Source organism: Bison bison, unplaced genomic scaffold (genome assembly GCF_000754665.1).
Source record: "Bison bison bison isolate TAMUID 2011002044 unplaced genomic scaffold, Bison_UMD1.0 scf7180017864142, whole genome shotgun sequence".
Classification (NCBI taxonomy): domain Eukaryota; kingdom Metazoa; phylum Chordata; class Mammalia; order Artiodactyla; family Bovidae; genus Bison; species Bison bison.
The window spans coordinates 1,632,910-1,644,586 of NW_011494714.1; the positions used below are offsets into that span (position 1 = coordinate 1,632,910).

The 11,677-nt window shown below is 45.0% G+C and overlaps 1 protein-coding gene across 1 annotated transcript in view; it reads left to right on the forward strand.

Annotated features, from left to right (window-relative positions):
- The window catches only part of CA12 (carbonic anhydrase XII), a 205,591-nt gene that overhangs the window by 171,045 nt on the left and 22,869 nt on the right, over nucleotides 1-11,677 (forward strand). The gene's annotated exons all lie outside the window — the stretch shown is intronic.

Below are 11,677 nucleotides of genomic sequence, written 5' to 3' on the forward strand. Positions count from 1 at the left end.
AGGTGCCTCTCCTGCTGCTGCTGCTTCTAAGTCGCTTCAGTCGTGTCCGACTCTGTGTGACCCCATAGACGGCAGCCCACCAGGCTCCTCTGTCCCTGGGATTCTCCAGGCAAGAACACTGGAGTGGGTTGCCATTTCCTTCTCCAGTGCATGAAAGTGAAAAGTGAAAGTGAAGTCGCTCAGTCGTGTCCAACTGTTCGAGACCCCATGGACTGCAGCCTACCAGGCTCCTCCATCCATGGGATTTTCCAGGCAAGAGTACTGGAGTGGGGTGCCATCGCCTTCTCTGGTAGGTGCCTCTAGGAAAGATAAATGTAAAGGCTCCATGGGAGCACCAGGACAGGGAGACACTTGGTCCTGCCTTTGGGGAGTGAGAGGGGCAGGGAGAGGGTGTTTCAGGGAGATGAGATGCAGCTGGGTGTGTCTCAGCATTGCTGCAATAAAGAGGGGGTGGAGAGTAGGTTCAGAGGAGTCCCGAGAAGTGGGCAGAGCTCCACCACATTGAACACTCTCTAAGGCAACAGAACCTAAAAGGGTGCCAGAGACAGGAGCAAAAGCGAGTAGCTGGCACCATCTATCTTTGACACCTAGGAAACCCCACCCTCCTCCCTATAAAAGCCTTCCCTCCAGAGAGAACCTGACAAATGCCTGGAAGCCAAAGGGTAAATGACTGCAAAGTCTCCTCCTAGCTATACCCGTACCTCCCCTCTCCCCCAGCAATACTGGAAAGGGATTACTGGAGAGGTAGGGGCCTTCTAATATGGCAAGGTGTGGGGGAAGGACTTCCCCACGGCTAGCAGAGAGCTGAGTTGATGGCCCAGTCTTGCAGCTCACCTTTGTTCACCCTCCAGCCTGCAATGGCCCCACTGCCACGGCTAAACCAGAGAGGCTGCCAAAGAGTGGCTTGGGAGGACTTTACCCCGTCCCAGTCCCTTCCCTCTCAAAGTGACCCGCCCAAAAAAATTGAAATAATAAAAGGAAAAGTTTGATATAAAGTACGGATTCGAGCATCCTTAGAAAACTTTATTTCTATTAAAATAAGAATAATCTTTCATATTGATCTACAACAATAAAAACCAAGGAAGCAGAATGGGCCTGCTATGGCTGTCCAGCTTTAAGCTTTGTAAATAATAAGTAACCCTGATCCTCCAGCCCTTGCTCTGCTTCATTTCTAACATTAACAAAGAAAAAGCTTCAACACCAGTTTGGCTCCTTGACCTCTGTTTATAATAAAATCATAAGACATCACCGGTTAATCGTTAACCCACCCCTCTAGTAGACTTCTTCCCTTTGGGGCAGGTTATGGGGCTTTACGGCCATGCCTCTCCACTTGACTGGCAGGAAAACAGAGAGCCAGCACAGTGTGGCTTTCTGCTCAGCGGGGATAAGAATCCAGCCAGGGCAGATACTGTGGGAACCCCGTAATACTGAACAGTTCAGCTCCCTGGACTTTTATGAGAAGCCATATATCTTTTAATCAACTCCAGACGGGAACTGCAGGAGCTATAAAATATATATTAAACATATTTTTAGGATTTCCCTGATGGTCCAGTGGTTAAGAATCCATGTGTCAATGCAGGGGACATGGATTTGATCCCTGGTCCAGGAAGATCCCACATGCCTTGGAGCAACTAAGTCCGTGTGCCACAGCTACTGAAGCCTGTGCTCCACGAGAGAAGGCACTGCAGTGAGAAGCCTGAGCACCCTAACTAGACAGTAGGCCCCGCTCGCTGCAACTAGAGAAAGTCTGCACACAGCAACAAAGACCCAATGCAGCCAAAATAAATAATAAAAAATTAAAAAAAAATTTTTAATGTGATTTCTACATCCTAACATCCTGAGAATGTGTAGTATTTTAAAAAATATTTGTTTGTTTGCACCAGGTCTTTACTTGCGGCATGCACACTCTTTAGTTGTGGCATGCGGGATCTAGTTCCCTGACCAGGGATCGAACCCAGGTCCTCTGCACTGGGAGCATGGAGTCTTAGCCACTGGACCACCAGGGAAATCCCAAAATTTGTGACGTTAAGATGGGTATAGAGAGGATACAGAGGCTGCCTTCTCTTCTGAATGGGGTCCTGTGGCTTAGCTGTGTTCTCTGTGGCTGTAGCCACAGGACCACAGAGGATGCGTGACCCCTGGAGAAAGGTGGGTCCCAGCTCCCTGAAAGGAGTGTACCTGAGCAGGTGCCAAATGACACCCACTCAGCCTTGTCACAGGGTAACACCCAGCCTAGCCAAGAGGAAGCCAGATGAACCCTAGGTTCTTTCTGAGTCTTTATATCACATACACAAAAAATATACAGGCTCTCTGCTGGAGCAGGGCCTCTGAATGCTCTCTGCCTGCCCTCTGGAATGCCATTCCCCAGGTCTCACTCACTGTGGATTCAGTCCCATCCTTTAAGTCTCGGCTTTAATGGCACCTCTTCTGAGAAGCCTGCCTGAACCACTTGGTCCATTGTAGTCCTCCATTTTTCTCCATCAGCCCTTGCTTATTTCCTTCATAGCACTGATTGCAGACTGGAATTATCTTACTCATGTACATTGGTTTGCTTATTTGTAATTTATTATCAGTCTTTTCTTCTTTAACATTTATTTATTTTTGGATGGGTTGGGTCTCGGTTGTGGATCACAGTCTCCAGAGCATGGGCTCAGTAGTTGAGGCACATGGGCATGGTTGCTGAACGGCATATGTGATCTTGGTTGCCCGACCAGGGATTGAACCTGCACACCCTGTATTGGAAGGCAGATGCTTAACCACTGGACCACCAGGGAAGTCCCTATTATGTAAGTTCCATGAGGACAGAGACCAGATCTGCCGTGTTCTCCATTGTATCTACCATACTAAATACAATGCCTGGCCCATAGTAGGAATATTTGTTGAAGAAATGAATGAATTAACTTCAAAATTAAATAGCATTCCAAGGAGGGTATTTAGTGATTTTCTCCTTTATTCAACATTGGAATACTCATTCTTAAACTGAAAGTATCTGTTTAATTAAGTGTGTATTCAAATTTGATACACAATCTATGACCATTTTCAATAAATATACATGCCCAGACTAGGGGCATTTTTACCAGTCAGATCTTAAAAAACAAACCTTATGTACTGATCAAAAGCTTTTATTGTACTAAAATTTTGACTGTTGGTTTAAAAAACAAAAAAGGTGTGTCAACATCCAGAATGTGTAAGACCTTGTCACTATAGTTTAATCTGTGGGGGCAAGTTTTGATCTGGCTATGTTTTGGTGGTCAGTCCAAAGAGACAGGCCCCGGAGAAAGTGGTCAGGACCAGCTGCCCAGGCGTTCACAGAGACACTGAAGGGTCTATCCCAAGGGTGTGGCTACCACCACACCCTTGTTACCATACCAATGCCAGGGGCGCCACGTAGGTCTGAGGGACAGACTTAGAAAGGCCCCAAAGGACAAACATCAAAATAAAATAATAGTGAATGCATTTTATTTTTGGTCCAGACTTGTCAGATATAGTCCAAATTATAGGCAATATTTATCTTCATTAAATTTTATGTTATTCTTAAGCACACAGGATGCAGTCAGTGAGAAAGAATAATCAGTAAGAAACAGCAATCAAACTGTACCCGTAATTACATGGTTCTGGTCTTCTACGGAGCTATATATGCTTTTTTATTATAATATATGCTGTCACATATGTAGTATATTTAGTAAATGTAGAAATTACTCAACCCCATTAAGTGTTTTACTTACCCCGATACCATGTCTGCAAACATTATAAAATAGTAAAATTATCCTTCATTTACTTGTGTAGATTGTTATTTGCCCAAGGCAGTAGTGAGTCTGTATGCACATAAGTATGAGTAAATACACCCATGTTGGAGAGAAATAAAAGGAGGACCTGTAGATAAAAAGAAACCTATGGGACATATTAACCAGTCATGATACACAGACCTTATCTGGACTGTGATTCAAACAAACTCTTTCATAAATACATACGACTTGAGCACATTCAGTATCTTATAATAACCTATCATGGAAAATAATCTGAAAAAGAATATATATATAATCTTATATAAATATATATATAACTGAATCACTTTGCTGTACACCTGAAGCACTGTATATCAACTATACTTAAAAATAGGAAAACAAATTATGACACAACTGGGGCAACTGAACACGCACTGGGTATTTGATGACATTAAGAAATCCCTGTTAACAGTTCCTAGATGTGAAGATGATATGAGGTTAGTTTTAGAGAGTTCTTACCTTTAGTTGTATATAAGCATCCACAGATTTTCTTCAAAGTAATCCGGCTGAGGGAAATGGATGGGGTGGGGGGTGGGTAACACTAAATCTGTCACGAACGGATGGGCACATGGGGCCATTCTACCGTGCTCTTTACTTTTGTACCTGCTTTAAAATGTTGTTGTTTAAATTTTAAAACAAGACAAGTTCACTTTAAAAAACCACACTGACTCTTCTAGGCTCATGGATGTACTTGGGCTGCGTGCATCTCAGAGTGTGAGACCCTGAGACTGCCTGTCATCCCACAGTCAGTCTTCTCTCTGATCAGCTCTGCAGATCTGTGAGTTCTAGGATTTCTGGCTCTGTTTGTCCGTCTATGGGCTCCCTTTCCAGGAAGGCTTCAGTGCACTGGTCTAACTATTTAGCAAATGCTTACTGCATGCCTCCTCCAGCCCAGAGGTAATTTCTACCTCTGCCTCCAGGCCCTCCCCTCCCTTGCTCTCTTTTCAGGGTCACACTCCATGACTTTCTTCTGGAACCATCCTTCCTTATCTGCTTACTTTTCCTTCTGCATAGAAGGAAAGTGCTGAAGTCTCTCCATTAAAAAACAAAAATGCTTCTCGTCACTCTCATCTTCCTATAACCACACACACACACATGCCCCTCTCCTATTCCTTTACGGCTAGATTTCTGAAATGAGCTTAAGAAACTATTCATTAAGTGTCTACTAAATGCCACTGTGTGCTCAGACACAGGGGAGGGATATGACATTGGCTTCTAGGCTTCCAAATGTCTTTGGAACTTGAAGGCAGAATTCTAGTCTGGAACAGGTTTATGATAACAGTCACAGAGGAGATGGTTAAATGACAATTCAAGAAAGTGCTGGAGTAGCTTGTCCAGGACTTGAGTTTGTTTTTGAAGATGGACAAGATTTGCAAAGGTGGAGAGGAAAGGAGGCATTTTAAGCAGATTTTTAGCATAAGAACATTTGTGAAGGTTGTTCTGAGGATGGGGCAGCTGGCCTGACTATGGCAGTCGACCTTAGGAAGGTATGAGGGCTTTTGAAGGCCTTGACAGGGACTTCCCTGGTGATCCAATGGTTAAGATTTTGCCTTCTAATGTAGGGGATGTGGGTTCAATCCCTGGTCCTAGAACTAAGATCCCACATGCCCTGTGGCACAGCCAAAAAAAAAACAGAAAAAGAAAAAAATTAATGAAGGCCTTGACAGGCTAAAACTGTGAAAGATGGCTATGGTTCTGCTTTGTTTTTTGGGGGACAGGAGCAAGGCAGGGCATGCTGCGGAGAAACGGAGTGGACGGATGGGCGCAGGGCTACACCTGGTTAAACCCAGTTGCAACAAGAAAGGAGCCTGGCAGCCAACAGGAAAGGCTTGGGCGGGGACCCTGCAGGGGTCCTTTGCAGCGTGATATGTTGAGTGAGAGGGCCTAACCTGGGATGGTGGGGATGGTGGTGGTGATGGAAACTTGGGACTCCATGACCCACCCTGAGGGCAAAGGATGGACCAGACTGGTCTGGCTCTGAGATTTTGAGCATTTGAGCTTTGGAAGAGTGGGGTCATTTGTCCTCTGACAAAGCTTATTAGCACCATCAAATTGAGATCTAGGCCGTAACACATCAACCAACTGTACTCTCTGGATGTTATCTGAATCCTGAATTTTACAAACAACCGTTAAAAAAGATATGAAAACAACAAGGTCCTGCTGCATAGCACAGGGAACTACAGTCAATATTCTGGGATAAACCATCATGGAAAAGGACATACACAAGAATGGGTGTATGTATAATGAATCACTTTGCTGTTAACACAACCGTGTCAATCAACTACACTTCCATAAAATAAAATTTTTTTAATTTAGGAGAAGAGGAATGAGGAGTTTTAATTACAGTTATTAAAAATAAAGATCATTGATTTCAAATAACAAGATACAAGATACTTGGAAATTTTTAAAATTCTGACTGGTTTTAGTAAGATTAAGGAACGGTTAACTTTTTGAGTGTGGTAATGGTATTATGCTTTTGTTCTAAGAGCCCTTGTATTTTAAAGACATACTGAAATATGCACAGATGAAGTATATTCGGATGTTTCAAAAATCATCCAGGGTTGGGGAGCATGGGTACGGTAGAGATGGAGGCAGATTCGCCAAGGACTGTCAAAGCCAGGGCATGGGGGGCTCACTTTGCTCCTCTCTCTCTGGTTCCACGTATTTGGTGTTTTCCCTGAAACCACGCTGGTCCTTGGGGTAATGCACGTCTTTACTCTGGGCCTCAATAACACCTTGCTGAGAAGCATGAGAGGCGCTTTGAGCTGTGCCACGTTAATCTCCTGTTACAATTCAAAACAGAAATTTGGGCCGCTTCTGTTTTGCCTCAAACAGAAAAATTCATGAACTGGAAAGAAATAATGCCTTGATTTCAGTTGCGAAAACAAACAGGGAGCTCCGTATGATCTCCTTTTTATCATGATCTTGGGAGGAATCTAATCCATGCAAGAGGGAAAGTCACATCTCAAGAGAAAAGTCACATTTTGATGGTAGCTAGAAATGCTTCTTTTGGAAGAGCCAGTCCTGGGAGAGGTTACAGCCATTGGCATGAGTGTGATAGCTGAGAACAGGCTGAAAGATGACAGCCAGGGCTGTAGCTGCCGATGAAAAGGCAGTGTTAGAGCAGCAACAAGTCACACGTTGCCCACACAGCATCTGGGGGCAGAAGGGAGCCGCTGCTGACATGCCCGACACTGGGTGCCTTGGTGCACCCCACCCTGGCACCTCTCTCACCTACAAGCCAAAGAGATGGGAGGCCGCTCTGACAATGTCCCTAGCCATGTAAGAAGGGGACAGAGCCATCATATGCTGGCAGAGGGTCCTATGAACTCCAATAAAATCCCATACTTGGCAGATCACCTCCCAAGCCAGGGGCCAGCAATCGGATTTATTTTTCAGTGAGTGGCTCCAAACAGAGCAAAACCTCATGCACGTACACGACAAAGCTAGGAACGTAAATTCTGAACCTGAGCAAGTGACATCATTTTGCATTTCTTTTTTGATAGGAAAAAAAAAAAATTATGTGGGGGAATAGAGAGAAGCTAGGGGGATTAATATAGGCACTTACTTCCCTTAGAGGAACAAGCATAAAATTAGCAGGAGAATCCAGCTCAGTAAACATGTGAGGGCCTGCTTTGTGCCAGGCACTGCAGCCAAGGCAGGGATGAATGAGACACGGTCCTTGCCTTCAAGGAGATCACGGGACGGGGAGGAAACGGGCCTGGACAAAATCTCCCAGATAAACCCTGAAACAGAAGTTCACAGTTCTGTGATCCAGGCAAGGTAACTCTGTTACTAAGCCAAAGTCTGACTTTGGGCAAATCACTTACTCTCAATTTTTCATCTACAAAATGGGGCAGTTCTTGCCTCGTGGACCCCACAGAGTTGTAGAGGTGTAAGGACCCAAACTACTAATATCATCATCACTATCACCACCAACCATAATGAGGAGAAGGAGAAGGAAAGGCTTTCTAGACTCTGCTGCCCTAAGGGCCTGTGATGGGCGCTCAGGATGAGCGACCCCAACCCCACCCCATGGTTGGCAGCTGAGACCAGCAGCACTGGACCAGCCTGGGGAATGGCAGTGCCCTGTACCCTCATTTCCACAGCTGGTTCCCACTAGGCACCCCGTCACATGCCCAGGAGCTGCCTTGGCGTGAGCAGTTTTTTCCAACCCGTTCCAACTGGCCTGATACAGAGGTGAAGGTGCTTAGCCCCAGTAATCTTAGTAAATCTCAGAGCTTGGGAGCCAGAAGGGAACTTCCAGAACGTAGTGTCCACCCCTCCCATTGGTACAAAGGGCGAAGGAGGCTCAGGCAGGGAATGTGACCTGCTTGGGATCACTCATGGAGGGGCGGCGGTTGGGGGGCGAGTGGGGGGAGCAGCTGGATCTGGTTCTTTGAACTCTCTGGGTCCAGTACAGTTGCTTCTCTTTCCTAGGAATTTCTCTTTCTCAACCATGAACTCTGTTGCTTTTTCTTTTTTTTTTTTTAATATGTATTCCTTTGGCTGTGCTGGGTCTTAGTTGTGACATGTGGGATCTAATTCTCTGACCAAGGATCGAACCCGGATCCCCTGCATTGGGAGGGCAGAGTCTTAACCACTGGACCACGAGGGACCAACCAGGGAAGTCTCTTCTGTTTCCTTTTATATCCTTAGTCTTTTCTGCTCCCAAACACCTAATTTAGCCAACTTGCAAGGAAAATGACTTAGGACAAAAGAAAAATTCCTCCTGATAACACTTCCTGAGCTCTGTGGTCCCTGGGGGCTTTCATTCTTTGGGGATTATGTTTCCTCAGTGTCTGTCACACACGTGCCCCCAGTCACGATGTGGGTTCACAGACATGAAATGGGAGGGTCTGGGCCTGTCTTTCAGGAAGGGTTCAGGTGAATCCCTGCTCTGGGAAGAGAGTTCTTACTCAGTTCCCTTTAGCTACAGGATGCACAGCTTTGCCACATCTTCACTTCCTGAGTTTCTTCCCTTCGGGCCTGGCTGGCAGCTTCTGCCACCCTGGCCGCGGGCCCAGATGCGGCTGTGAGCAGAGCAAAGGCTGGCGGCCGTGTTCTGGAAGGCTTGCCACCTGGTAGCTGCACCTCCTCCTGACCCTCAGGGTTTGCATGATACCTCTTGACAGCTTCCCCTCTGTTCCCTGCGGTCTCTAAGGAATTTGGTTTTGCCCTCAGCTGAGTAACTGCCCTGCTCCGGTCTGCTCCCTGGAGTGACTGCCTCCAGCCTCCCTCTCCCCTAGTCGCCATCTTGGTGTAGTTTAGTTGCCTTGAGTCCAGGGCTTTGAGGCTGTGGAAATAAAAACAACACAGTCCAGGAGAAACTATGATATGTGAGAACTGAGAAAACTGGTGTCCATTGAGAGGCTGAACTAGAGAGTCTGGAATCCTTTCAAGTTCCACCATTTCTGAAATCTCTTCAAGTTCCAACATTTCTGAAACAGTATACCTGAAGGCTGACAGCCTGAAAAATTAGAGGATTCTCCCGTGTGTGTCCAGACATAGGGCCAACTCCTCATAGCATCTAAAAAAAATTTTTTTCTCTATTTATTTACTATTTCCAGTGCTCTCTTGTGCCTCCTGAAGCTCCAAGTTTCTTCTGGGATAATTTCCCTTAAAGCCTAAAGAACTTTCATTCACATTTCTTACCGAGTATTTCTGCTGGTCACAAATTCTCTAGTTTTATCTGATAATACTTATTTTCACTGGTTATAGAGTTCTGGGGTTGACAGTTTTCTTTCAACATTTTAAAATTTGTTTGTTTATTTATTTGGCTGCACCTGGTCTTGCTTGTGGAATGCAGGGTCTTCACTCGCAGCACTGGGATTCTCAGCTGCAGCATGGAGGATTGTTTTAGTTGGGGCATGTGGACAGCTCTTAGTTGCAGCATGTGGGATCTAGTGCCCTGACCAGGGACTGAACCTGGGGCTCCCGCCTTGGAAGTGTGGAGTCTTAGCCACTGGACCACAAGGGAAGTCCCTCCTCATAGCATTTTAAATGAATGAGGGCATCAAGTTTTGCTTCTGACCCTCCCTACTCTCAGAGAACAAGGTAGTCGGGGATGGGGATTCTGTGAAGTGGGCACGCATGCGCGCGTACACACACACACACACACACACACACACACACACACTCTCTCTCTCTCTCTCTCTCTCTCTCTCTCTCTCACTCTCTCTCACTCTCTCTCTCTTTCTTGAAACAACGCTGTGGTCTATGGAAGAGTGCCCAGAAGATGTGGTGTGCCTTCCGCCCACTCCACCTCAGTACATCTTTCCTTGTGCTGAAATACTGATGAATGAACTCCAGGTGGCAAACCTTGATTCCCAACTTCTAGAGAGCCCACAGGGCACAACTGTTCCACGCCAACGAGCCATGACCTGCCGGTTATTCGCTTTTCTGGAGAAACCTCAGCTTGAAAATCCATTTAATTACCATGGGAGATAATCTTTTAAACACAGCCTGACATTCTTGAAAGACTTTTCCCTGTGGGAGTCAGAAATTTTATCTGCAGTGGGACTGGATTGTTTATTTTCATTTCCAGGGGAAGGACTATTACCTGGTAGTTAGCAAGAAGCCTGAGCCCTGGAGGGTTTCTTTGTTAAGTCTGTTCCTCCTCACTGCTAGTTTGTCAATTAGATTGTAATAATTAGTTTTTAATAGTGTCATTCTTTTCCCCAGTGTAAACACTGCATTTAGTTCTGTAATTCGGGCGATAATTACTTGCTATCTTTCAAGTTTCCCTATCAGGTTGCAGGGTTTTTACTTACTCTAGACGTGGGTATTCAGAGTCAATGTCCTCAAGGGTTTCCTATCAGGAAGATCATAGTCTAGATTACCAGCCTCAAAGACCTACCTGGAGTTATAGTCAGACACCAATTTTTCCAACGTGGGACATTCCAGTGGATTAAATAAATTCTTCCCTGCTAGAAGAGGGGAGGGGACCAGGGCAAGAGGGGTAGGGGAGTAAGGGGTACAAATTATTAGGTATAAGACAAGTTACAAAGATATTGTACAACAAGGGGACTATAGCCTATATTTTATAATAATTTTAAATGGAGTATAACCTTTAAAAATTGTGAATCACTATATTGTATACCTGTAACATATAATATTGTACAATAACTATACATCAAACCAGTCAATCCTAAAGGAAATCAACCCTGAATATTCACTGGAAGGACTGAGGCTGAAGCTCCAATACTTTGGCCACCTGAGTTGACAAAGAGACAACTCAATGGAAAAGACCCTGATTCTGGGAAAGACTGAAGGCAGGAGGAGAAGGGGGTGACAGAGGATAAGATAGTTGGATGGCATCATCAACTCAGTGGACATGAGTTTTAGCAAACTCTGGGAGATAGTGAAGGACAGGGAAGCAGGGCTACAGTCCACGGGGTCACAAAGAGTGGGACATGACTGTGACTAAACAATAACAAATACATCAATTTTTAAAAGTACCAAAGGGAAGAGAGCCCAAGATTTTAAACTGAACTTAAAAAAAAAAATAAGAAAAAAAAAAAACTAATTTCCTTTGCTTCTAAAACACAAAAAATTAAAAAAAAAAAATTCCCTACTAGAATGCAAGCATGGGTGGCCCCAAGACCCAGAGTATCTCCTGCTCATAGTAGGTGTTCAATATACAGATGCTAAATTGTAGAGAGTCACGAGGTCTTCTTGCAGAATGGATGTGCACCGGGTTGAGATACGAACAATGTACAGAATAAAGTGGAGTCCCTGCCATGGGACTGCTCTGGCCCCCCTCTCCCCACATTACTTCAAAAGCAAACCGTCTTTAATCCATTTTGAGTTTATTTTTGTGTATGGTGTTAGAAAGTGTTCTAGTTTCATTCTTTTACAAGTGGTTGACCAGTTTTCCCAGCACCACTTCT